The sequence below is a fragment of the Hyla sarda genome, chromosome 9 (assembly GCF_029499605.1).
Source record: "Hyla sarda isolate aHylSar1 chromosome 9, aHylSar1.hap1, whole genome shotgun sequence".
In the NCBI taxonomy this organism is placed as follows: Eukaryota; Metazoa; Chordata; class Amphibia; order Anura; family Hylidae; genus Hyla; species Hyla sarda.
Genome location: NC_079197.1, coordinates 75,862,426 through 75,887,867, shown reverse-complemented (window position 1 = coordinate 75,887,867; position 25,442 = coordinate 75,862,426). Strand labels below are relative to the sequence as shown.

The 25,442-nt window shown below is 42.7% G+C and overlaps 1 non-coding gene across 1 annotated transcript; it reads left to right on the top strand.

Annotated features, from left to right (window-relative positions):
• The first annotated feature begins 22,021 nt into the window (after positions 1 to 22,021).
• LOC130292220 (U2 spliceosomal RNA) lies at positions 22,022 to 22,208 on the top strand. Its single transcript, XR_008848128.1, has one exon. It is a non-coding gene; the product is annotated as a U2 spliceosomal RNA (small nuclear RNA).
• The last annotated feature ends 3,234 nt before the right edge of the window (positions 22,209 to 25,442 follow it).

Here is a 25,442-nt window from a genome sequence, read left to right as displayed (position 1 = left end):
TCCCCCATCACATTCCCCCTCCCTTGTCACATTCCCCCTCTCCCTTGTCACATCCCCCCGTCACATTCTCCCCCTCCTTGTCACATTCTTCCCCCCTTGTGACATTCTTCCCCCCTTGTCACATTCTCCCCCTTGTCACATTCCCCCCCTTGTCACATTCCCCCCTGTCACATTCCCCCCCTGTCACATTCCCCCCCTTGTCACATTCCCCCCCCCCTTGTCACATTCTCCCCCTTCATGTTACATTCCCCTCCCCCTGTCAAATCCCCCCTTGTCACATCCCCCCCTTCATGTCACATTCCCCCTCCCCTGTCACATTCCCCCCTCTTGTCACATTCCCCCTGTCACATTTCCCCCCCCTTCATGTCACATCCCCCCCCCCTTGTCACATCCCCCCCTCTGTCACATTCCCCCCTTTGTCACATTCTTCCTATCCCCCCCTTGTCACCTTGTTCTGCAGCAGGATACACTGGGTTTGCCGGGCAGTTTTCAAACCTAGTGTATTTGCTGCAGAACAAGCCCTTTCCCCTTCAGCCAATCACAGGCTTTACACCACTGCGGCCTGTGATTGGCTGAAAAGTGAAAGGTCCTGTAAGATGAATAGAGCAGGGACCAGAGCGCACGGAGGGGAACGACATCTTCAGGGACCGGGACTAGGTGAGCAAAAGTTTTTTTTATTTTACTACTTTTTCCTTTTACATTTAGCTCAGTGTTTTTCTGACAGGGTACCTCCAGCTGTTGTGAAACTACTACTCCCAGCATGCCCGGACAGCCTTTGGCTGTTCGAGCATGCTGAGAGTTGTAGTTTTGCAACAGCTGGAGGCCCCCTGGAAGGGAAACACTGACTTTTAGTATTTTTCTTTACCTGCTCTGGCCGGCCCCCGCAACGCGAGCCAACCAGAGCAGATAATCGCAAGTTTTCCCGGGGGGCCGCATCGCTATATCGCATTGCTTTTGCGATATATCGTGCAGCCCGGCCGGGAACTCTGTAATTCTACCCCGAGCGTGACTCGGGGTTACCGATTCTGGCAGGGAAAATTAACCCCGAGTCACGCTCGGGAATACCGCTCAGGAGGTTAAATTTAGATTCTTGATGAATGTGAACTGTCAAAAAGAAAAGATTGGTATCAGTTCTTGCATGATTTTACCCGCAAATCACGCCAGAGGGAAACTTTGCAGGACATCAATTTTGAGGCAGGATGGTTGGACATCTGAGAGGGCACCTGACAGGGTAACACATCTTTATGCGTTGCCCTGTCCACTGTCTTGAAAAAATGGACACCAGATGCTACACTACTTATAATAAGTGGTCATCTGTTGTGGCGTCAATTGTGTCAATATTTATGCTTTAACATATGTTCACTAGAGATGAGCGAACTTACAGTAAATTCGATTCGTCACGAACTTCTCGGCTCGGCAGTTGATGTCTTTTCCTGCATAAATTAGTTCAGCTTTCAGGTGCTCCAGTGGTCTGGAAAAGGTGGATACAGTCCTAGGAGACTCTTTCCTAGGACTGTATCCACCTTTTCCAGCCCACCGGAGCACCTGAAGGCTGAACTAATTTACGCAGGAAAAGTCATCAACTGCCGAGCCGAGAAGTTTGTGACGAATCGAATTTACTGTAAGTTCACTCATCTCTAATGTTCACCATAAGGTGTCTATGCATTCAATTTGGAACAAGTTGTGATACATAGATCAAAACCATAATTAGGAAAATGATGTATTGGTCTGTATGTCAATGTGACATTTTCCTTTTCATTTTTCAGAAGACTCATCTACAGCTATCTTATTTGTGTTTATTGTCGACTACTCTACAGAACAGCTATACAGGTTGGCATTTAATAATACATACATAATTGTATCATGTAATATAAACTAAATGTGCATAAACATTTTTTTTTGTTATAATCAATGTCTTAGCATTACATGTAGCTGGCACGGACGTCACTGTGCCAATGTAGTCGAAATAAAACGTAAAAATGAGTTTAGTAGCTGTGCTGGAGTCCCTCTATTTTCTGCCCAATATACCCTGTCGTCACAGCCCTGCTGTATGAGTGATATTTAGTGGGGTGGGGGTGAGTACTGAGTCATTCAGGGGCGCACTGCTTTACTTGAGTCCTCCGCTGTGGAACTCTTTTACCCTTGCAGTGCTGTTACAATATTAACCAAGTTTCAAGCGGAATGAAGGTTTGCCAGTATGTGCCTCTTGCTGGAAAATGCAGATGGTGGTGTTATTGGACTAGGTTCAGGGACCAATGCCACGATTTGGCTGGACAGTGGTGATGTTGTGATCAGTGGAGCGTGCTCTCAGTTCTCAAGTGAGACGGTAATGGCTTCGTAATTGCGTGTACTACTATGTGTATAATATTTTGGTATTGGTGTGTGCAGTCCTAGGCTACACACATTTATGGAAGCCACATCCCCATTTTCAAAAGCGATTAGTAGGGTTAACTTGTGATAAGTTGTCATTTGTTGTGTTATAAATTTTGTCTATTTAGGCTTAGTTCACCTATGGTGTCTATGTGTTAAATTTTTTAAAAGCTGGGCAACATAGATCAAAAATCTAAGTGATAAAATGATGTTTAGTTCTGTGTGTCAATGTGACATTATCCTTTTTTGATTTTTTTCAGAAGACTCATCAACAGCTCTTTTCTTTTGCTTTATTGTCTACTACTTATCAGAGCCGCTTTTCAGGTTTGCATAAAAATTTTACATAAAGTTATGTAATACATAAATATAGTGTGGGTGATTTTAGAACAACTTGTCCTGATGTGAAGCTGAAGAGTGTCCCAACCGTTCAGATCGCTTCTTTCATCAAAAAAGCTATATGATTGTTTGCTTTGGGCAACCCAACAACCTTTAGATACATAAATGTATTTCCTCTTCATGCCACACAGAGGTAATAAAGGGGCAATGAAATAGTAGGGTGAAAATTAGTAGTAGACATAGTGGCGGATCAAGGTGAAATAATATGGCACAGTGGTTAAAATCATATGGGGTGGTGGTTTTAGTAGATTACTAAAAGGCTCTCGGATATTCTACTGTATTTAAGGGTTTTATAGTTAATTACAATCTTCATTTAGTACATGACACTACTCTATAATTTATAAAGATTTTTTTAGCCTCTATTCACAATAGGGAACATCTTCCACTAATGGACACTATTTTATTCCACGTGATTCTGCACCATTCTTAGATTATAGTGGATACTATCTTATGCCTCAGTTCAATAATGTAATGCTCCCGCACTATCACAAAGGCTCAAAAGAAACACAAGCCATGATTCAACTCAAACGATAATAATTTGAAAAGATTTGTGTTCATCTTGTAAAAATATTTGAGTTAAAACAGGACACACTAAAGCAGTGTTTCACAATCAGTGTGCCACAAGCTGTTGCAAAAGTAAAACTCCCAGCAATCTCAGACATACAGAGGGTACACATACATGACAGCCAATGAAGCTTTGCAACAACCAGAGTAACCATATTTTGGATAAACAGTAATAAGTACAGGCCAAGTAAAAAAATTAAAATTATTTAGAAAGCTTTGTAAAATTTTGGAAGGAGTTACATTACTGTACTAGTGAACTAACATATTAATCTTGTATTTATTATTTGAATGGTGCTTTTTCAATAAATATTATTTTTCAAATGTTCTCCTAGAAAATAGAAACATAATGTAATTTTAATATTTTTATATAGACATATTTAGTATTTATTTTAAAATCCATTATTCCATTTTCTTCTTTAGAAAATGCCGGGCTGCATTGTCAACGGTTGCAAGTCAAGGAGCGTAAAAGGCGACCATAATATCATCATGCATTCCTTCCCAAGAGAGAGGGATCGTATCATGGCATGGCTATTGGCTACAGATCAAGAGTTTCCCAAAATTGATGAACTGGTTGACCACATTCATCTCTCTAAAATGAACAATTATCGGCTCTGCTCAGCCCATTTTAAAACTACTGACTATACCTTTAATCCAAATACAGGAAAACAGAGGCTCACCCCCTTTGCCGTTCCTAGTATTTTCCCTACACGGGATATACAAGTTCAAGCTGCCGAGGCAGTTGAGGCTGAAATCCTGAATCCTCAAAAGAGGAAAAGATTGGATGAAGACGTAGCTTCAACCAATGGTTTAAAGCCAGGGGAAATGTGCCCAACCTGCCGAAATATTGTACCTCATGTTAACCCAACTGAAACGGAGCCACAAGCCTCAGAGATAACGAAAAAGGAAGCAGCAACTATATTTGACAGGAATTGGGGAACCGGAAATCAGTGTATACAAGTAAAACCTACAACTTTCTCTATAAAAATACAATGCAGAAGACTGGTTAAAAAAAAAATCTTGAGAAAAAAAAAAATCAAGACAAAGCTTGGTATTTGGAAACCTGCCTTCGGAGCCATTGCAAGGTGCCAGTGTAATATTTTCGACTCCGAAAAAAAATATAGGACCAACTGGATCAGCAACTCTTAACAGTGTACCTGAGTTTCAAGAAAGTTGTAGAGCTAGACACGAACTACTACCTGCCACGCTTTTATCCGAATTGACAATTTCACCTATACAACCTATTGAAGACCCTGAAGTCACTGTTATTGTGGAGGAATCTACTCTGCATGCCCCTATATCTGTTTTAGAAGTAGATAAAAGTTTATCAACAATCACAACTCCAGTCTCAACAAATGAAAGTAGTTCAAGTGATGATGAGGGAGACTCAGTTCATTCAGATGATGAAGACTACGAAGAAGAGGACAGTCAGCATGTGCTGAGTGAAAAATTTGTAAATGTAAATGTACCACATCATGAAGAAAGAAAATTCATAGTTTATGAAAGCTGTTTGGACACATTACTATACAAGATGCCCTGTACCTCTAATCCACCCTGCAACAAAAAAATACTAAGAGTGTATAAAAAAACAAAGGGACCATATATTTCAGTCTTTGCTGAATGCGAGGCCAAACATTTAAAACGCATATGGCAGAGCCAGCCCCGATTGGGAAAGAAACCATTTGGAAATTTACAGTTAGCTACTGCTATCATTACTAGTGGAAACACTTACATCAAAATCCAACAGTTCCTAAAAATATTTAATATTTTGGGAATTAGCCAGGCTACTTACTACCGTATCCAAAAAATATATATATTTCCTGCAATTGAAAATTCTTGGACAATTAATCAAAAATTAGAAATGGAAAAAATATCACAACATGCAGTATGTGTTGCTGGAGATGGACAATGTGATTCACCCGGGCACAGTGCAAAATATTGTATATACACATTGATAGATGTAGAAACTAACAAAATATTGAATTTCAACATTCAACAAATATTGGTTTATCCTCTGTTGCCCTTGAAAAAATAGCGTGCAAGAATGCCATGGAATTTCTACTGCAAAATAAAGTGGACATAGACATCATTTGCACTGACCGGCATGTATCCATCAGAAAAATGCTGTGTGAGGAATATAAAACAATTGGTCCCCAGTTTGATGTCTGGCACTTAGCTAAATCTATTGGAAAAAAGCTACTTGCCGTCAGCAAAAAAAAACAAAAAACTGCCAAGATTTAGCAGAATGGATAGAACCAATTAAAAATCATTTATGGTGGAGTTCTAATACTTGTGAATGCAATCCAGATGAACTTGTAAACAGATGGAACTCTGTCTTGTACCATGTCACCAACGTTCATTTTTGGAAGGATGATAATGGTCAGGAATCATCTTGTCATCATGACCAACTCCCTGAGGACATTCAGTCCACTGAAAATGGTTAAAAAAACAAAGTGCCTGTTATGTTGAACTTGGAAAAATTGTCATGGATACAAGACTACAAAAATACCTTAGACATCTTAGCAACTTTTGTCACACTGGATATCTGGAAGTGTTTCATAGTTCACTAACAAAATACAGGCCTAAAAGACTTCATTTTAGTACAGACAGGGTGTATGCTCGAACACAGCTTGCTGCTCTTGACCATAATTATAATGTGAATAGAGTGCAAGCAGTTGTTACAAGAGAGACTGAAACTAGCGGACCTTTAGGCACACCGAGGTACAATCTTGCCTATTCAAAAGCCCGGAAAGAGTGGTTTTTTACGATCAGTGTATGAGCCAACCACTCAGGAATTCGTCTCGAAAATCATGCAGGATGTAATGGGACTTGCCGATGGAAACATTTCCATAGACTGGACCTCTCGCCGGTCAACAATGCCTTCTAATATAGCACCAATTGAAAAACCAGACAAACAATCAATGGTTGAAAAACACCACTCAAGATTTTAATTTTTTACTTGTTTGTTATGTGCTATATACTTGTTTATGTGCTATATTGTTTAACATGCATATTCATGTATATTTTCATGAGTAAAAAATACTTTTTTTTATTAATGGTTTATTATTATAGTGTTGTTTATTAAAAAATATTATTACTACTTGTTTTTGTGAAATGTTTTCATTACAGAAAATAAATGTTAATCATCAATTGTTAAAAAAAACGTAAATCAAAAATATTCAGTTTCTAAGGAACTAATTTTTTTTTTATATGCCATATAAGACTACCTTTAAACAAGGTAAAATTTTATAGAAAACCGGGGGTTATCTCATACGCCAGGTGCTGCAGCTGGCCGAGATACAAGGAGTATGGATTATCTATTTTTCAGTTGGTATGTATTTAAAATTTCTGCTTTATATAGCAACTGACAAATAATATCTTCTCTACTTTGAATTGTTGCCATCTTGACTATTTATTCCACACACAATTCTTCACTGTTAAACATGCAAAACAAACACATTAGGATCCGCAATTATTTTACGTGGGCAACAGAGGGGTGTAGATGAGTGTACATGGGTAACAGAGGGGTGTACATGGGTGACAGAGGGGTTTGAGGAGTGTATATGGTTTATAGAGGGATGTAGATGAGTGTACATGGTTTATAGAGGGGTGTAGAGGAGTGTACATGGTTTATAGAGGGGTGTAGAGGAGTGTACATGGTTTATAGAGGGGTGTAGAGGAGTGTACATGGTTTATAGAGGGGTGTAGAGGAGTGTACATGGGTAACAGAGGGGTGTAATTGGGTAACAGGGGTGTAGAGGAGTGTACATGGGTGACAGATGTGAATAGGGGGTAGACATGATTGACGGGGAGGGGGAACATGTGTGACAGTGAGGACAGGAGGATGAACATGGTGACACGGGTGTGGACGGGGGGGGGTTGACAGTTGGGGTGGGTAGAGGGTGGACCTGGGTGACACCGCAGTGACGGTGGCACCGCAGGTATTACAGCTTCTTCACCATGGCTCCATTTTTGCCTCACTGGGCCGCAAGGGGGAGTGGGACACTGTGCGCAGTTCGCACGCAGGCTTCCCTTCCACCCTGCGCCGTCAGTCATCAGCGAGCATGCCAGGGCTGGAAATAAAAAAATAAAAAAATCAACGGAAAAATAAACTCCAACAATGGGAAGTGTCAAATGGAATAGCAGTGTGCCGAGGGACCACGTTTGGGAAATGACTGGTGTAGACAGATTAAAATAGACAAAATAAAATAACCACCATAAAAATTTAAATAACTAATTAATATAATATAAATAACAAGATAAATAAACATAAAAAAATTGTAAACAATAAAAGTGCAATGTAAAACTGTAGTAACATGAAAAGTGCAGAAAGTAAGTGTCATAGTGAATCAAACATCAGCAGCCATGTCACTTGCTGGGTATTCATCAGGCCAGTGGAATCCAATATATTGCCCGTCAGGATCTGGAAATTCAGACCTAATAAAATTGACGACACATGATGGTATTGGCTTTCGTCGTTTAGGCCCAAGGATTCCATGCGCAAAACAAGAGTAGGATCTATAAGCGGACTTGCGAATAACCCTACAAATAAAATAAGATTAAAATAGTGTAACAATTATGAATAATTTACAGATATGTGGATTTAGATTCAAATTTCACAAACGTGGGGGAAGACTTATAAAGACCTACATCATGTTGTTACACTTACATGAGTTCATAAGGCTGTGGTGGAGCTAAAACCATGTGCTACCGTATCCCTGCCGTATGGTAAATCATTTCAATGAGCCGACCGGAGTGATCCTCAGTGAGGTTGGCTCATTTTTGTCCCGTATGCACTTTCAACCGTACCTAAAAGGGTGAAGTAAAACCATGGTCGACTATGGCTTTTGGTCTGTGGAAAAAGCGCATACAGAGCAAAAATGAGCCAACCATAATCGGCATTTCACTCCGGACGGCTCATAGAAAGGAATTAACATACGGTTGCATTTGGCAGGGATACGTGATCCCCCGGTTTTATCTCCCCCAGCCGTATACGCTAAAGTTTGTGTAAATGTACTTTGAGATTGGTAAATTATTTGCACACAAAAAAATAAATAAAAAATAAAATGAATTGTAATAGCAACTGCAATTATGTTCATGTAAACACAGAGAAATGCTGATATGCACATTTTTAATTTTTCAAGTTTTATGAAAAGGTCAAAAAAAGAGAGTAATATTTAAAAACATTAAAAAAAATGTTTCTAAAAAAGATATAAAAATTAATATACAATACAATATTATTACCTATTGCGATTTTTTTAACAATTCTTTGGCACTTATCCATCCACTGAACTTTTTTCTTTAAATCTCAAGTTGACTAACTCCTCGTGTTGTAGAATACAAGTTAGTCCTTTATCAAAGTGGGGATTAAGAATATCCTCCTCCTGGCAGCAGATGCTCTCATCTCTTGTTGGCATAATTTTGCAATTTTGGCACTTGCACCAATGTGTATTCCCAATTCTTGGATCATTATAGTTCAATGTGGTTCAATGTGGATAAATGTAAAGTTATGCATCTGGGTACTAATAACCTGCATGCGTCGTATGTCTTAGGGGGGATTAAACTGGCAGAGTCACTGGGTGTACTTGTAGATCACAGACTACAGAATAGCATGCAATGTCAGGCTGCTGCTTCCAAAGCCGGCAGGATATTGTCATGTATCAAAAGAGGCATGGACTCAAGGGACAGGGACATAATACTCCCCCTTTATAAAGCATTGGTACGGCCTCACCTGGAATATGCTGTTCAGTTTTGGGCACCTGTTCATAAAAGGGACACTGCGGAGTTGGAAAGGGTGCAGAGACGCGCGACTAAACTAATATGGGGCATGGATCATCTTAGCTATGAGGAGCGATTAAAGGAGTTACAATTGTTTAGTCTTGAGAAGAGACGTTTAAGGGAGGATATGATAAACGTATATAAGTATATTAATGGCCCATACAAAAAATATGGAGAAAAACTGTTCCAGGTTAAACCCCCCAAAGGACGAGGGGGCACTCCCTCCGTCTGGAGAAGAAAAAGTTTAGTCTCAAGGGGCGACACGCCTTCTTTACCGTGAGGACTGTGAATTTATGGAACGGTCTACCTCAGGAACTGGTCACAGCAGGAACAATTAACAGCTTTAAAACAGGATTAGATACATTCCTGGAACAAAATAACATTAATGCTTATGATGAAATATAAAATCCCATCCCTTCCCCAATATCGCGCCACACCCCTACCCCTTAATTCCCTGGTTGAACTTGATGGACATATGTCTTTTTTCGACCGTACTAACTATGTAACTATGTAACTATGTAACTATGTCACCTGGGATGTCATTGATGCTTGGCCACTCTGGGTCGTTTTGGAAAGAGTGCTCATGTAGCTCGCCATGTAGTTCTGCCTTTTTTCTTAGTCTTTCCAGAAGAGCTTTTCGTTTCTAAAAATGAATACAAAAAGATAAAAAATTGTATACAATAAAAAAATGTAATCCTCTTGAACAATATATTAAATGGACATAGGGGTGTCACAAAAATTTTTGGGGACCACTTACAGTAGCCCTATGGGGGACTGTTTTATCCAAACCCACCAGTTCCTGCTAAAATGTTTGTCCAATGCATCAAGCTACAGACAAAATAGGAAAGTACAGAAATTTAGGAATAAATTAACCCATTAAACATTATCATTTTGGTGAGTCAGAATACCATTGAAGGCTGAGTATGAAGTCAGCCTCCATGGTCTATTGTTGGTGTATAGGAATGAATGGGCTAGATCTATAACATTGAGATTTTTTGCCCATTGTGGTCTATGGAGATCCTGTGTCAAATGAAGTAGGAAACTAAACAGCAGGGTACTGGTAGTAATATGTATGGGAGACCCTGGTGTGGGTTCAATTCCTGGGTTCAGCTCAAGTTGTGTGATTATTCTTTAATTAGGTTTGACAGATATAGGTCAATTGATACTTTGAACCGTGGAAACTAGGTTGATTGGATACCATAAATGGGCAACTAGGTTAATTGAAAAAGGAGGTAATGTGTTGTATTCAATTGACCTAGTTCACAAAAGTTCAAACTAATATGAGTATAATCACAGAACTCTATGGGGGAGATTCATCAAAACCAGTGTAGAGGAAGAGTTGTGCAGTTGCCCATAGCAACCAATTGGATTGCTTCTTTCATTTTTTAAAAGGCCTCTGAAAAATGAAAGAAGCAATCTGATTGGTTGCAATGGGCAACTCAGAAACTTTTCCTCTGGACAGGTTTTGATAAATCTCCCTCTATATCAACAGAGGAATTGAACCCACACCAGGGTCTCCCATACACATTACTAACAGGACACTGCTGTTCAGCTTTCTTACAAGTTTACCACAATATCGCCATAGACCACAATGGGCCCTTGGACTTAAATAGACAAAAAATCACTATGTTATAGATTTATTAATTTTATTTATTTATATAGCGCATACAGATTCCACAGCACTTACAATTATGGGGTACAAACAAAGACAAGTATCAGACATAAAATTACACAATAACTATTCAAACAAGAGGTGTGGGGATATGTTGGGGATATGTTGAGGCCAATTAGAGACTACTGTAGGCCTGTCTGAAGAGATGTGTTTTTAGGCCACGTTTGAAACTATGGATGTTGTTGTTGAGTCTGAGGGATTTAGGGATAGCATTCAAGAGAACCGGTGCAGCACGAGTGAAGTCTTGTAGATGGGAGTGAGAAGTTCGGATTATAGAAGATGTTAGTGTGAGATCATTAGCAGATCGGAGAGAACGTGTAGGATGGTAGACGGAGATGAGAGAGGAGATGTAGGGAGGTGCAGCATTGTGGAGAGCTTTGTGTGTGAGACTGAAGATTTTGTACTGTATTCTGGACTGAATTGTTAACCAGTGTAGTGACTGGCACAGGGAGGAGTCGTCGGTGTAGCGGCTGGAGAGGAGATGAGTCTGGCTGCGGCATTAAGGATGGACTGAAGAGGAGAGAGTTTGGAGAAAGGAAGGCCTATTAGTAAAGAGTTACAGTAGTCGAGACGGGAGTGAATCAAAGCAATAATGAGAGTTTTAGCAGTTTCAGTAATGAGAAACGGGCGGATTCTGGAAATGTTTTTTAGATGCAGGTGACAAGAACGTGAAAGAGACTGAATATGGGGAGTGAAAGACAGATCAGAGTCGAGTATAACTCCAAGACAGCGAGCCTGCTGCCCGGGAGTTATGGTAGTACCACATACCGAGATGTAAATGTCAGGGTTAGGTACAGTATCAGTTGATGGAGAAAAGACAAAAAGTTCTGTTTTAGAAAGATTTAGTTTCAGATATAAAGAGGACATGATGTCTGAGACGGCAGAGAGACAGTCACTGGTATTCTGTAGGAGTGCAGGGGTGATGTTGGAGGAGGAGGTATAAAGTTGGGTGTCATCAGCGTAGAGGTGGTACTGGAAACCAAATCCACTGATTGTTTTTCCAATTGGGGATGTGTAGAGTGAAAAGAGTAGAGGACTTAGGACCGATCCCTGGGGAACCCACGACAGCAAGGGGAAGAGGAGAAGAAGTAGAGCCAGAAAACGAGACGCTAAAGAAGCGTCCAGAGAGATAGGAGGAAAACCAGGCGAGAGCAGAGACCGATGGAGCGGAGACTACTGAGGAGGAGTTGATGATTCACAGTGTCAAAAGCCGCAGACAGGTCCAAGAGAATCAGTAAAGAGAAATTGCCATTTGATTTGGCCATCAGAAGATCGTCAGTGACTTTGGTTAGGGCCGTTTCTGTGAATGGAGTGAATGGAGCGGAAACCAGACTGTAAGGGGTCAAGGAGAGAGTTCTTGGAGAGATAGCGGATAAGGCGGGAGTAGACCAAGCATTCCAGGAGTTTGGAGATAAAGGGGAGATTTGAGACGGGTCGATAGTTGGCTGCACAGGAAGGGTCCAGAGATGGTTTTTTCAATAGTGGGGTTATTATAGAGTGTTTGAAGGAGGAGGGAAAGACCCCAGAAGAGAGGGAGAGGTTAAAGATTTTAGTTAGGTGACAGCTGATAGCAGGAGAGAGAGACTGGATGAGGTGTAAAGGCATGGGGTCACTAGAGCAGGTAGTGGGGCGGGCGGAGGAGAGGAGCTTGGAAACCTCATCCTCCATTACAGGCTCAAAAACTGAGAGTGATGAAGAGGAGACGTGGCTGGGAATTGGATCAGAACTTTTAGGGGACTGGGAGAGGATTTCATCACGAATTTCATCGATTTTAGTTTTGAAGTATTTGGCCAGGTCTTCAGCACAGAGATCAGTGATTGGGGTCTGTACTTTAGGCCGAAGGAGAGAGTTGAACGTGTCAAAAAGGTGTTTTGGGTTGTTAGACAGAGAGGAGATGAGGGAGGTAAAATATGTTTGTTTGGCGAGGTGAAGAGCGGAGTAATAGGATTTAAGCATGAATTTATAGTGCAGATAGTCTGAAGAAGTCTTAGTTTTCCTCCAGAGACGTTCAGCACACCTAGAGCATCGCCTGAGAAAGCGGGTTGTTAGCGTGTGCCAGGGTTGCTGCCGTCTGTGTCGGGAGATTCGTGTTTTAGAGGGTGCCATTTGATCCAGGGTAGACTTTAGGGTGTCATGGTAATGTTTGGCTGCTAGATTAGGGCAGGAGAAAGAAGAGATTGGTGATAGTGAAGATTGTAGAAGATAGATGTAGCCAAGTGGTCTTCAAACTGTGGCCCTCCAGATGTTGCAAAACTAAAACCCCCAGCATGCCTGGACTGTGAGTGAGTTGTAGTTTTGCGACATCTGGAGGGCCACTGTTTGAACAACACTGATCTAGCCCATTCATTCCTATACACCAACAAATTAACCCATTAAACATTTGAGGTTTGTTTAGTCAAAATACCATTGGAGGCTGAGTATGAAGTCAGCCTCCAGGGTCTATTGTTGGTGTATAGGAATTAATGGGCTAGATCTATAATATTGAGATTTTTTGCCCATTGAATTCAATGGCCCATTGTGGTCTATGGAGATCCTGTGTCAAATGACGTAGGAAGCTAAACAGCAGGGTACTGGAAGTCAGCCTCCAGGGTCTATTTTTGGTGGATAGGAATGAATGGGCTAGATCTAAAACATTATTTTATTTTATTTTGCCCATTGTGGTCTATGGAGATCTTTTGTCAAACGGGGTAGAAAGCTAAACATCAGGGTGCTGTTAGTAATGTGTAGGTTAGACCCTGGTGTGGGTTCAATTACAGTGTTCAAATGATCTTCAAGTGTAGCTTGTTGATATGCTTACCGGCGTTATTTCATGTATTGTTGCAGCTGTTTCCTCCTCACTGTCACTTTCCGTCTCCTGTTGAATACTATAATCTTCCTATTTAAAAAAAAAAAAAAAGTGAATTAATATAATAATAAGTATTAAAAATATATTATATATATATATATATATATATATATATATAATAAAGAATATTAATTACCTCATCAGAAGATTCTTCAGGATTATATTCTTCATCCCTTTCCTCCTCTGCAGCATATGAATATCCAGTTGCCTTTAGTAAATAGATTAACCCCTTCAGGACCAAGCCCATTTTGGCCTTAAGGACCAGAGCGTTTTTTGCACATCTGACCACTGTCACTTTAAACTTTAATAACTCTGGAATGCTTTTAGTTATCATTCTGATTCCGAGATTGTTTTTTCGTGACATATTCTACTTTAACGTAGTGGTAACATTTTTTGGTAACTTGCATCCTTTCCTTGTGAAAAATCCTAAAATTTGATGAAAAATTTGAAAATTTTGCATTTTTCTAACTTTGAAGCTCTCTGCTTGTAAGGAAAATGTATATTACAAATAAAAAAAAAATTTATTCACATATACAATATGTCTACTTTATGTTTGCATCATAAAAGTGACGAGTTTTTACTTTTGGAAGACACCAGAGGGCTTCAAAGTTCAGCAGCAATTTTCCAATTTTTCACAAAATTTTCAAACTCACTATTTTTCAGGGACCAGTTCAGGTTTGAAGTGGATTTGAAGGGTCTTCTTATTAGAAATACCCCACAAAAGACCCCATTATAAAAACTGCACCCCCCAAAGTATTCAAAATGACATTCAGTCATCATTTTAACCCTTTAGGTGTTTCACAGGAATAGAAGCAAAGTGAAGGAGAAAATTCACAATCTTCATTTTTTACACTCGCATGTTCTTGTAGACCCAATTTTTAAATTTTTACAAGGGGTAAAAGGAGAAAATGTATACTTATATTTGTAGCCCAATTTCTCTCGAGTAAGCACATACCTCATATGTCTATGTTAAGTGTTCGGCGGGCGCAGTAGAGGGCTCAGAAGGGAAAGAGCGATAAGGGGATTTTGGAGAGTACGTTTTTCTGAAATGGTTTTTGGGGGGCATGTTGCATTTAGGAAGCCCCTATGGTGCCAGAACAGCAAAAAACCCTCACATGGCATACCATTTTGGAAACTAGACCCCTTGAGGAACATAACAAGGAATAAAGTGAGCCTTAATAACCCACAGGTGTTTCACGACTTTTGCATATGTAAAAAAAAATTATTTTTTTTCACTAAAATGTGTGTTTCCCCCCAAATTTCACATTTTTCCAAGGGTTAATAGCAGGAAATACCCCCCAATATTTGTAACCCCTTCTCTTCTGAGTATGGAGGTACCCCATAAGTTGACCTGAAGTGCACTATGGGCGAACTACAATGCTCAGAAGAGAAGGAGTCATATTTGGCTTTTTGAGAGCAAATTTTGCTCGGGGGGCATGTCGCATTTAGGAAGCCCCTATGGTGCCAGAACAGCAAAAAATACCCACATGGCATACCATTTTGGAAACTAGACCCCTTGAGGAATGTAATAAGGAATAAAGTGAGCCTTATTACCCCACAGGTGTTTCACGACTTTTGCATATGTAAAAAAAAAAAAAAAAAATTTCCACTAAAATGTGTGTTTCCCCCCTAATTTCACCTTTTTGCAAGGGTTAATAGCAGAAAATACCCCCCAAAATTTGTAACCCCATCTCTTCTGAGTATGGAGGTACCCCATAAGTTGACCTGAAGTGCACTATGGGCGAACTACAATGCTCAGAAGAGAAGGAGTCATATTTGGCTTTTTGAGAGCAAATTTTGCTCGGGGAGCATGTCGCATTTAGGAAGCCCCTAAGGTGTCAGAACAGCAAAAAAAACCACACATGGCATACCATTTTGGAAACTAGACCCCTTGAGGAACGTAACAAGGGGTACAGTGAGCATTTGCCCCCCACTGGTGTCTGACAGATCTTTGGAACAGTGGGCTGTACAAGTTTTCATTTTCATGGACCACTGTTCCAAAGATCCGTCAGACACCTGTGGGGGGTAAATTCTCACTGCACCCCTCATTACATTCCGTGAGGGGTGTCGTTTCCGAAATGGGGTCACATGTGGGGTTTTTTTTTTTTTGCGTTTGTCAAAACCGCTGTAACAATCAGCCACCCCTGTGCAAATCACCTCAAATGTACATGGTGCGCTCTCCCTTCTGGGCCTTGTTGTGCGCCCCCAGAGCACTTTGCGCTCACATATGGGGTATCTCTGTAGTCGGGAGAAATTGCGTTACAAATTTTGGGGGGCTTTTTTCCCTTTTACCTCTTGTGAAAATGTAAAGTATAGGGCAACATCAGCATGTTAGTGTAAAAAATAAAAAAAATTTACACTAACATTCTGGTGTAGACCCCAACATTTCCTTTTCATGAAGGGTTAAAGAAGAAAAAGCCCCCCAAACCTTGTAACGCAATTTCTCCCGAGTACAGCGATACCCCATATGTGACCCTAAACTGTTGCCCTGAAATACGACAGGGCTCCAAAGTGAGAGCGCCATGTGCATTTGAGGCCTAAATTAGGGATTTGCATAGGGGTGGACATAGGGGTATTCTACGCCAGTGATTCCCAAACAGGGTGCCTCCAGCTGTTGCAAAACTCCCAGCATGCCTGGACAGTCAACGGCTGTCCGACAATACTGGGAGTTGTTGTTTTTCAACAGCTGGAGGCTCTGCTTTGGAAACAGTGGTGTACCGGACGTTCTTATTGGGGGAGGGGGGCTGTGTAGGGGTATGTGTATATGTAGTGTTTTTAACTTTTTATTTTATTTTGTGTTAGTGTAGTGTAGTGTTTTTAGGGTACAGTCACATGGGCGGGGGGTTACAGCGAGTTTCCCAGCGCAAAATTTGCTGCATCTCAAGATGCGAGAAACCCACTGTAAAAGCCTTGCCCATGTGAATGTACCCTGTACATTCACGGGGGTGGCGGGGCGGGGGGGGGCTTGCATCAGCTGTTGCAAAACCACAACTCCCAGCATGCATGGTCTGTTAGTGCATGCTGGGAGTCATAGTTTTGCAACAGCTGGAGGCACACAGGTTAGGAAACACTGAGAAACAGACAATGTTTCCCAACCAGTGTGTCTCCAGTTGTTGCAAAACTACAACTCCCAGCATGCCCAGACAGCTGAAGGGCATGCTGGGAGTTGTAGTTCGGCAACATCTGAAGGGCCAGATGTTGCTGAACTAAAACTCCCAGCATGCCTGGACAGTCAGTGCATACCGGGAGTTGTAGTTTTGCAACAGCTGGAAGAGCACAGATTGGAGACCATTATACAATGGTCTCCAAACTGGGGCCCTCCAGATGTTGCAAAACTACAACTCCCAGCATGCATGGTCTTTTAGTGCATGCTGGGAGTTATAGTTTTGCAACAGCTGGAGGCACACAGGTTAGGAAACACTGAGTTAGAAACAATGTTTCCCAACCAGTGTGTCTCCAGCTGTTGCAAAACTACAACTCCCAGCATGCCCAGACAGCTGAAGGGCATGCTGGGAGTTGTAGTTCGGCAACATCTGAAGGGCCAGATGTTGCTTAACTAAAACTCCCAGCATGCCTGGACAGTCAGTGCATGCTGGGAGTTGTAGTTTTGCAACAGCTGGAAGAGCACAGATTGGAGACCATTATACAATGGTCTCCAAACTGGGGCCCTCCAGATGTTGCAAAACTACAACTCCCAGCATGCCCGGACAGCCAAAGGCTGTCTAGGCATGCTGGGAGTTGTAGTTTTCAGACTCCTAGAAGCAGCAGTGAAGATCTTCACTGCTGCCTCTGAGGACTACATACTTACCCGTCGCTGCTCGTCCACGTGGCCGGTCCCGCGCTGCTCCTCGGTCCCGCCGCTGGATCAGGTAAGTCCGCCGGTCCCCTCCTGTTCCCCCCCGTGTGCCGCAGGTCCCCGCGAGCCCCTGCAGTCTTCGTCCCCCGTTCTGCCCGACTTCCAGGGGCGGGCAGTGCGGGGGATCTGAACTTTCACCCCAGATCACTGTGATTGGTCCACAGGGACCAATCACAGTGATCGCTGACCAGGACCATCAATTGATGGTCCTGGGGGTGAAGCAGAAGTTGTCCCCTGCTGGAAACAGCAGGACTTCTGCCAGTTAACCCGTGCGATGCTGCGCATCGCCAGGTTAACTGAATGTCATTTATAAACGCCGGGATGCGCGAACGCACTGCACAACCCGGCGTTTATATATGACATTCTGCGGGAAGGGGTTAATAGAGTATGTAATAGCCTAAAGCAAAATTCTCCATTACTTGGTTTTGGTCTTGTTGAGATAACATGTTAGTGGCTATCATCCTTTTTCAGTACAATAATCAATTATACAAGGTTTAATAATACTCTGCACATTGTATTTATAGCGACAGCAAGCTAGGGCTGCTCAATATCATATTTTGAGCCTGTATGCTATGCACGCTCAGCTAAGCAAACTCATTATCATGTATTGAGTGTGCATGCTATGCACACTCAGCTATGCAGGCTCATTATCATGTACTGACTGTGCAGGCTATGCACGCTCAACATCAGGTATTGATCAGATAAGCACGCTAATTATTATGTATTGAGTGTGCATGCTATGCACTCTCATTATGATGTATTGAGCCTGCATGCTATGCACGCTCATTATAATGTATTGAGTGTGTAGGATATACATGTTCAATATCATGTATTGAGCATGCATGCTATGCACACTCATATATTAACGTTCATTATTATGTATTGAGTATGCATCCTATGGATGCTCAATGTAATATATTGAACATGCATGCTACACACTTTCATTATGATGTATTGAGCCTGCATGCTATGCATGCTCATTATCATGTATTGAGTGTTTATGCCATGCAAGCTCAATATCATGTATTGATTGTGCATGCTATGCACGCTCAATATCATGTATTGACTGTGGATGCTATGCATGCTCAATAACATGTATTGAGCATGCATGCTATGCACGCTCATATATTCACGTTCATTATCATGTATTGAGTGTGTATGCTATGCATGCTCAATATCATGTATTGACTGTGCATGCTATGCACGCTCATATATTCATGTTCATTATTATGTATTGAGCATTCATGCTATGTACTCTCATTATGATGTATTGAGCCTGTATGCTATGCATGCTCAATATCATTTTTGAGTGTGTATGCTATGCATGCTCAATATCATTTATTGAAAATGTATGCTATGCATGCTCATTATCATGTATTGATTGTGTATGCTTTGCGTGCTCAATATCATGTATTGAACATGCAGGCTATGCACGCTAAAATATTCACGTTAATTATGTATTGAGTGTGCATGCTATGCATGCAAAATATCATTTATTGAGCATGCATGCTACACACTTTCATTACGATGTATTGAGCCTGCATGCTATGCATGCTCATTATCATGTATTGAGTGTTTATGCCATGCACGCTCAATATCATGTATTGATTGTGGATGCTATGCATGCTCAATAACATGTATTGAGCATGCATGCTATGCACGCTCATATATTCACGTTCATTATCATGTATTGAGTGTGTATGCTATGCATGCTCAATATCATGTATTGACTGTGGATGCTATGCATGCTCAATAACATGTATTGAGCATGCATGCTATGCACGCTCATATATTCACGTTCATTATCATGTATTGAGTGTGTATGCTATGCATGCTCAATATAATGTATTGAGCATGCAGGCTATGCACACTCATATATTAACTTTCATTATTATGTATTGAGTATGCATCCTATGGATGCTCAATGTATGCTACACATACATGCTACACACTTTCATTACAATGTATTGAGCCTGCATGCTATGCACGCTCATTATCATGTATTGAGTGTGTATGCTATGCATGCTCAATATCATATACTTACTGTGCATGCTATGCATGCTCAATATCATGTATTGAACATGCAGGCTATGCACGCTCAAAATATTCATGTTTATTATTATGTATTGAGTGTGCATGCTATGGATGCTCAATATCAGGTATTGAGCATGCATGCTATGCACTCTCATTATCATGTTTTGAGCCTGCATGCTATGCACGCTCATTATCATATATTGAGTGTGGATGGTATGCACGGTAAATTTCTGATTTTGGACTCATTTGGTACTTTGGATCACTATCTATATTGTAGTGCTGCGGTTTTATTGAGTAACACCGGATCACTCCAGTATAGATGGTGAGCAAAAAAAGCACATTTATTCCATTGGGGGGAGGTTATGGTGTTATGTGCAATACAGTCTAGATGGTGATATAAATTGTGAATTCATTCCATCAATAAATATGCACAATTTTTGAATGGAATAAAATCTTTTTTTTTAATCACCACCTATCCTGAATTGCTGCGGTGTTCCTAATGCAATAAAATATGCAATCAGTGAGCACATGTACACGATAAAACCGCAGCAATGCAGTATAGGTCAGTGGTCCCCAAACTGTGGCCCTCCAGATGTTGCAAAACTACAATTCCCAGCATGCCTGGACAGCCGTTGGCTGTCCAGGCATGCTGGGAATTGTAGTTTTGCAACATCTGGAGGGCCACAGTTTGGGGACCACTGGTATAGATGGTGAAAAAAAAGAGATTTTATTCCATTACAAAAATGATGCATCATTTTTGAATGGGATAAAATCACTATTATTGACACTATTTATAATGCACTGCTGGCTGCAGCCATTCATTTGGGAGTGCAGCTTTATATGAAAAAATAAATAAATAAATTCACAAAGCTGCAATCCCCAATGAATGGCTGCAGCCAGCAGTGCATTATAAATGGTGTCAATAATGGAGATTTTATCCCATTCAAAAATTCTGCATCATTTTTGATTGGGATAAAATCACTATTATTCACACCATTTATAATGCACTGCGGTCTGCAGTCATTCATTGGGGATTGCAGCTTTGTGAGATTTTATTTTTATTGTTTTGGGCATATAATCAATTGTACTACCCACCATTTTGATATTATAAATTCCCTCAGGGTACAGTACAGCAGCTCCATTCTCAGACTCTCAGAGGCTGCCGTCCCTCCCAGCCTGTATGCGCGCCTGTATGCGCGCTCCCGACATTGAGCGCAGAATACAGCAAGATGGGCGGAAGTGGTGGCCGGCGAGGCTTCAGATGACATCACGCCGGCCCGCCCGCCGACTTCCTGCAATCGTGAGACTGCTCAACTCTGAGCTACCGAAGAGGAGTGGAAAAAGGTATTGTTCTAATGTTTTAAGAGGATAAAAAAAACAGGGATAGATGTAGACAGTGGGAGGGGGAATATGGACATTTTAGTTGAGGATAGCTACTCTTTAAGAGCACATACCTCAGCTCTTCAATAAAATAATTTTTTTTATATATCTATATATATATACCGTATTTATCGGCGTATAACACGCACTTTTTAGGCAAAAATTTTTAGCCTAAAGTCTATGTGCGTGTTATACGCCGATACACCCCCAGGAAAGGCAGGGGGAGAGAGGCCGTCGCTGCCCGCTTCTCTCCCCCTGCCTTTCCTGGGGTCTAGAGCCCTGCTGCCGGCCCTTCTCACCCCCTGGCTATCGGCGCCGCTGCCCGTTCTGTCCCCCTGACTATCGGTGCCGGCGCCGATAGCCAGGGGGAGAGAAGCGGCGCCGACAGCCAGGGGGAGAGAAGGGGCAGCGGCACCCATTGCCGGCGCCGCTGCCCCGTTGCCTCCCCCCATCCCCGGTGGCATAATTACCTGTTGCCGGGGTCGGGTCCGCGCTGCTGCAGGCCTCCGGCGTGCGTCCCCGGCGTCGTTGCTATGCGCTGCACGGCGCGGCGCACTGACGTCATGCGCCGCACCGTGCATAGCAACGACGCAGGGGACGCGCGCCGGAGGCCTGCAGCAGCGCGGACCCGACCCAGGTAATTATGCCACTGGGGATGGGGGGAGGCAACGGGGCAGCGGCGCCGGCGGCAATGGGTGCTGCTGCCCCTTCTCTCCCCCTGGCTGTCGGCGCCGCTTCTCTCCCCCTGGCTATCGGCGCCGGCACCGATAGTCAGGAGGACAGAACGGGCAGCGGCGCCGATAGCCAGGGGGTGAGAAGGGCCGGCAGCAGCGCTCTAGACCCCAGGAAAGGCAGGGGGAGAGAAGCGGGCAGCGACGGCCTCTCTCCCCCTGCCTTTCCTGGGGGTTTATCGGGGTATACACGCGCACACACGCACCCTCATTTTACCATGGATATTTGGGTAAAAAACTTTTTTTACCCAAATATCCTTGGTAAAATGAGGGTGCGTGTTATAGGCCGGTGCGAGGTATACCCCGATAAATACGGTATATATATATATATAGATGGATAGATAGATTAAAAAAAAGTCAGTTCTGTTATGGTGAATATATTTATTGTGTGATTGACAATTGATTGGTAATAAAGGTTTTTTCAATCAAAAATCTGTTCTTATCAGTTTAATATCTGATATGTCCCCTATCTGGGGACCATAAATTAAATGGATTTTTGAGAATGGGAGCCGATTTGGAAACTTGCTTCCGTCGCCCAATGCATTGACCCGATATGGCAGTATCTTCGGGTACAGTGCACCACCCCATTCCAGTGTTAAAAAAGACAGATTCTTATTTAATCCTCTGTGGGTGCTGCTGCAGCTGTTGCCTGCCTTGTCATGTCAGTCAGTCTGGCTGCAGAAGGTGCCGCTGCTGTCCAGACCCAGTAAAGCTGAATGGCCTCCTTAATTGGATAAGCTCATCGTATCCTCACAAAAAAAAAAAAAAGAGTTCCACAATTAGAGACCACAATAATGAGTTGCACTGACTGGTTTATGAACGTCTATCCATTTGGCGTTTTACTGACCATGTTTGCACACTGATTGATGTAAAAAAAAATAAAAAAATAATAATAATACTAATCTAGCACACCTGTGCAGGTTTGACATGACATGATACGTAGCTGTCTTGCAGGTGGTGCTGAATCCTGTTAAATGATGTGAGGGTCTCATGGTTATTCACAAGGGTGCGTCATTGCTGTTGCTTGACCATGCATTGGTTTTGTGGTCAGTGAATGATAAAAACAAAATTTGCCATCCATTGATTGATGGGAAATCAGCCATGAGGCATTTGTTTTTAGAAACTGCTGCTCACAACCAATGTTGCAATGGAGTGTCTCCATCTGCTGGTGGTATTGGATAAGCATTAGTGCTATGATGGGGTCTGAAGAAGAAGAAGAAAAGAAAGAGAGAGAGAGACTGACTGAGTGAGTGGGTAAGATAGAGAGTGAGTGAGTGAGAGTGAATGAGTGATTGAGTGAGTAATTGAGTGAGTGAGAGAGAGAACAAATGAATTAAAGTGAGTGAGTGAGTGAGAATGAATGAAAGTCTGAATGACGGAAAGAAAAAAGTATGAAGAAAGAAATATGAAGAAAAGAAAATGTATATGGAGTTGCAAACATGAGTGCAATCTACAAAGCTGTTGAGGCTGGTCCTCATGGGAGGATTGTTGCACCCAGGACCTTTAGTTCTATTAAATGTCATTCAATGCCACTGCCAGGTGTAAACAGCAGAAGAACCAGAAGCACCAACAGCACGACCATGGGTTGTCAGATTACCCTGATTCAGCAAAGAGTCCAAAAGGATGCAGGTGAATACTGTTTATTTTCAGTTTCTCGTTACAGTTGGTTTGATTCCGTGTCCGGACAGCCAGGGAGGTAGCTACAGGCAACAAAGGTAGGCGTGTTGTTTTCATATGCAGATCTTAACCCCTTAAGGAGGGAGGGCGTGCCCATACGCCCCCGTTTCAAAGTCCTTAAGGACTGAGGGTGTATGGATACGACCGTGGGAATTTCGGTCCCCGCCGCTAGCCGTCGGGTACCGGACCGAGATGCCTGCTGAAATCTTTCAGCAGGCATCCTGTGAAAATGCCTAGGAGGGTCCTGAGAACCCCCCATGTCGGCCATGGCGGCAAATCGACGTTTGTGGCAATTCCGGGCTGATCGGGTCTCTGATGACCCGACTGCCCGGAAAATAGGGATGAAAGGATTTGTCAGTGACAGCCCCAATCCTCCTAAGGGATAGGAGCGAGGTGGCAGTGGTGCCATTCCCCCCTATCCCCTGCCATTAGTAATGACTACTGACCAATGGCAGTTAAAGGCGGAGGGGTTACCATGGAAATTCCCCGCTCTGCCCGCCCCTGGATGTCAGGAAGAGAGGGGGGGGGGGGAGAAGATGGTGGCGGTACCTGGGGGTTTGCCCCCCCCTCCATGCGAATGTACAGGGTACATTCACAAGGGGCGGGGGTTTACAGTTAGTCTCTCGCTGCAAGCTAGAGATGCAGGAAATTTTCTGCTGCAGCTCAAACTCCCAGCAGGAAACTCGCTGTAATCCCCCGGCAGTCTGAATGTACCCTAAAAACACTACCTATAAACATACCCCTACACAGTCCCCCCCCCCCCCCCCCCAATAAAAATGAGAAACCTCTGGTATGGCACGGTTTCTAAAACGCAGTCTCCAGCTGTTGCAAAACAACAACTCCCAGTATTGCCAGACAGCCATCGACTGTCCAGGCATGCTGGGAGTTTTGCAACAGCTGGAGGCACTCTGTTTTCGAAACACTGCCGTAGGGTATTTTGGTATCCGAGGCAAGTCTAACTCTTGCATCCGAAATTTAGGCCTTAAATGCGCATGGCGCTCTCTCACTTTACCGTACTCCATAAAAATTGCCCAACAAATTTTGGGGGGCTTTTTCTCCTTTTACCTTTTACAGCGGTTCTGACATAAACGCACAAAAATAAATACCCACATGTGACCCCATTTTGGAAACTACACCCCTCACGGAATGTAAGAAGGGGTATAGTGAGCTTTAACACCCCACAGGTGTTTGACAAATTTTCATTAAAGTTGGACGTGAAAATGAAAAATTTTTTTTTCTTCACTAAAATGCTGGTGTTATCCCAAATTTTTCATTTTCACAAGGAGTAATAGGAAAAAAAGCCATTGATGGCTGGGAAATATTGGAACATGGAGGTAGGCATCTTTGATGTCCACTGAAGAAAGAAATTCCCCTTGTTCCATGGATGCCACTACCGAACGGAGGGATTCCAATCGGAAGTGGCGGATGAGAAGATGAAGGTTGAGACGCTTGAGGTCCAGGATTGGCCGCACAGAACCGCCCTTCTTGGGGACCACAAAAAGATTGGAATAGAAACCCCAAAAACGTTCCCTTGGAGGAACTGGGACAATAACTCCCTGGAGAAGCAGGGACCGGAGAGCCTCCCGAAACTGTTTCGCCAGAGAAGGAGACCGGGGGGCCCGGGACTGAAAAAAACGATCCCTCGGGAGGGAGGCAAATTCCATTCGGTATCCGTTGGACACCACGTCCCTGACCAAAGAGTCCTGAATGTGTGTGGTCCAGATGTCTCGAAAAAGTAAGAGACGACCTCCCACCCGAGAAAAATCTGCGGGTGGGGGCATCACTTCATGCGGAAGTGGGTTTGCGTTTGCCCGATTTGGCCGCAAAACGGCCTGAACGGTTGGAGTCCAACTTCCAAGACAGGCAAGCCCGGAATGAGGGAGCCTTCTTGTCCCGCGAAGGCGCCTGCCTAGACCCCTTATTAGGGCCAAAAGTCCAAAAGGACTGAAAGGAAGAGGACTTCCTCTGGGAAGTAGAGCGAGCCTTATTTTGAGGCAACAAGGAACTCTTGCCCCCCGCCGCCTCAGAGATAATCTCGTCAAGGCGCTTGCCAAAAAGACGGGCACCAGTAAAAGGAAGCTCGGTGAGAGACCTTTTGGAAGCGGCATCCGCATCTCAAGCCTTAAGCCACATGGAACGGCG